Source organism: Aythya fuligula, chromosome 7 (assembly GCF_009819795.1).
Source record: "Aythya fuligula isolate bAytFul2 chromosome 7, bAytFul2.pri, whole genome shotgun sequence".
Taxonomy (NCBI): domain Eukaryota; kingdom Metazoa; phylum Chordata; class Aves; order Anseriformes; family Anatidae; genus Aythya; species Aythya fuligula.
The window spans coordinates 36,655,060-36,658,458 of record NC_045565.1 but is presented as its reverse complement, the minus strand read 5'-3'; positions in this window follow the sequence as shown (position 1 = coordinate 36,658,458).

Genomic DNA, 3,399 nt, shown 5'->3' with positions numbered 1-3,399 from the left:
CTGGGACATTATGGATGTAACTCACTGAAGCCAGGAGGCTGAGGAGGGGGGAGCTCAGTGGGACAACCTGGGGGCTCCCAGGCAGGAGGGAGAAGAAATGGGCTTTTGGTGATTTATTTTGGGCTGCTGGATGTGCAGAGGGACCAGAAGTCCCTTAGCCTTCATTTCTTCTGACCCATTTTTGCTGAAAAAGAACTTGAGAGATCTTTGCAAACCAGAACACTTAATCAACTCAGAAATTAGCAGTTCTGGGCTCACAGCAGAAGAGTTGTGCTTCTCAGTTAAGTCTGACAAACTTTCGCTAGAGTCAACACAAGTGATTTGGGGATGTTGTTGACAAAAGAATTTGATTATTTGGGGGATATCAAGGGATTTTTGATATTAATTTATTTGGACAAGTTATTACTGTTAGGGACTCAGAGCTGAAAACATCTCATAAACAATCTGAGCCAGTTAAATGAAATTCATTGGTGGAAAGACATCGCTCCTGTTCATAACTTGTTGAAGGACAGCTACCGGATTAAGATAATTCTTGTGAAACAAATACATTAATCCTGTAAAAAGGAAAAAGAACCTAAACGTTTTCCTTTTGTTTTATTCAGTAAGGGTGTTCACGGCTGACTGACTTCTTGCATAACAATTAAATGTTTGTTTTAGAGAAATGAGCAGGGCCTGTAGGTAAGAAATCAGATAAACGCATGGCTGCTCATGAGGCTCACAACAGCCTCCCCATCCCCAGCTTGTCTCAAGGATCCAGCTTCGTGACACATTCAGCTGCCTGGAACACGGGGTGGTGGCAACCTCCAAAATCCCAGCCTGCTGAGCCCTTCGAATCGCAGTGACTATACAAATGGTTTTAAATGTGAAACTATTTTAAAACACGTTTTTGCACTAAAACACATTCTAATGCCGTTTATGCATAAGGCATATGTCATTTAGCTTTCAAATACCCGATGACCTGTATTTACTCAGGTTTATAAGTTTCTTGTTTTCCATTAAAAAAAAAAAAAAAGCACTCCTTTCCTGTTTTCTGTTGTGCATCACTAAGATGATACACACATCCCAAATATGCTTCATGAAGATGCAGGGGAAAATGCTATTTACATCTATAGTTTGCTTTTCTGTGAGACCTGACAGGCATTTTGCACCTTTTTTTTCCTGAAGAAGCCATTGACAAAAGCTTTCCTACAATGCCAGTACATCATTCTGGGGGTAAATCAGAGTTTCTATGCCTCTGGATATTATTTGTAAGGAAGAACTTCTTTACTGAAAGGGTTGTGAGGCACTGGAACAGGCTGCCCAGGGAAGTGGTGGAGTCACCATCCCTGGAAGTCTTCAAAAGACGTTTAGATGTAGAGCTTAGGGATATGGTTTAGTGGGGACTGCTAGCGTTAGGTCAGAGGTTGGACTCGATGATCTTGAGGTCTCTTCCAACCTAGAAATTCTGTGTGTGATCTGTGTGTGATCTTGATCAAAAAATATTAAATACGTCATCAGTCAGACTCTTAGCTTCACTTATCCATTTACAGCTGTGGATTTCTGTTATTAAGCCAGTTTTAGGGATCTCCTCCCCACCTTTGTTTTTTAACAGCCTTCCATATATATGTGGCTACTTAGCTTTAACCACGGTGTTTTAAGAAGCAATCAGGTGAACAGAGGCCAGGTGAAATGCATCATCAGTGCCATCAGCACCTCTCCTCCTTCAGCACTGTTGGGGGCTGGGACTTACAGCAAGGTGTCAGTGCCCACCCAGCACTTACACAAACAGCTTTCTTCTGGGTCCAATCCTCCCCAGCCACCAGGAAGCATGTGAGAAATCTTTAACCAAAATAATGTAAAGCAAGGGAAAAAAAAAAAAAAAAAAAAAAAAAAAAGTCATAATAATAGCATATGGTAATATGGTTCTTTTCAGTTTCATTATGGGGACTGCTAGCGTTAGGTCAGAGGTTGGACTCGATGATCTTGAGGTCTCTTCCAACCTAGAAATTCTGTGATTCTGTGATTCTGTGATTATCTTACCAGCTCTTAATTCAGAGCTGTTCCCCTTCCAACCAAAAGTACTGCGATCTCTGGATTGACTGAGGGTGAGAAACAGTGCTTAAAACAGTTTAGGTTTAAAAATAGGAATTAAATAAAAAAAAAGAAAATTAAGTTTGGAATACACGGAGATGGAAACAGTATGAAAACAAGGGAAGAACAACTACTGTGAGTTTCCATGCTGGTTAGGCAAAATAGTGGCTTCCTCAGGGTTCCTTCTCATCAGTGGTTTTACAGTAGCTTAATTCAGTAGCGTCCATGAAGTTTTCCAAGTTTTTGCATACTGCATCTGAGAACAGCCCTAGATGTTGTGTTTCCTGTGTGTGCATTAACCTGAAGCTCATCCTTGGAACTCCACCTGTTGGGTTTGGGGTCGAATGCTCACTGTTGGCATGCACATTAGTAGAAGTTCTCCCATTCCTGTGAAAACCTGGCCCCGCGGCTGGCTGCCCAGATGTGTGTGTGCGTGCCAGGCTCTAACACCACAGCAGTGCTGCTGACGTGGACTTGCTGCACGTTCCAACATGAGTCTGCTTTGCAGCCAAGCCAAATAAAAACCTATTGTTGTTTTATTGTATTATTACCGCATTGTTATGACAGCTTTACTGTCTTAAATCAATAAAACCAGTTGTTTAGAAATCAATGTGGAATTGAGTAATATACTCAACTGAAATTAAAATAAAACTAATTGAAACCACTGCTGAGCACAAACATTAAAGAAAAAAAAAAAATGTTTTATAGGGTGGGGGAGCAGCTCCCTCCTCGAGCAAAGTCCCATCCAATTTGCCTGCATGCAATACAAAACCACTGCTCCTGCCAGGGTAGCCTTTGTCTGAACCAGCAGTGAGCCTAGAAATGAAATCGCTCCTTTCAATAGGCTCCCGAATTGATAGCACTGTCTCTCCAACGAGCAGGAACACAGCATTAAGGTCTATATGAGTTTCACTGCAGTCAACACATAAACAAGAGAAGTACTCAGACGCTCTTTATTACAAATATCTGCAGGTAAAATGTAATCTTCCAAAACAGTTTGGCCTCCAGGAGCAAAACGAAGAAGACACACCGTGGTGCTTTGATGATGACGGTTCCCTTCCGACAATAAAAGAGCCCATCATGGATCTTTACTGTCAGAGTCGCTGATCTCAGACCGGGCGCACAGGTCGGTGCGTGCAGTCCCGGGGTGGGGATTGATGTGTTCGTGGCATTTGCATGATGAGTAAAAACAGGGTCCTTTGAACAGAAACAACTGAGTTTCTGAGTTTCCTTTTTAAAGAACTGCACTTTTAAGGAGAAAAAGGTTGATGCTGGTGTGCGTATTTTAATTGCTTAAAGTTGTTTCTCTTAAAATATAATGGACATAAA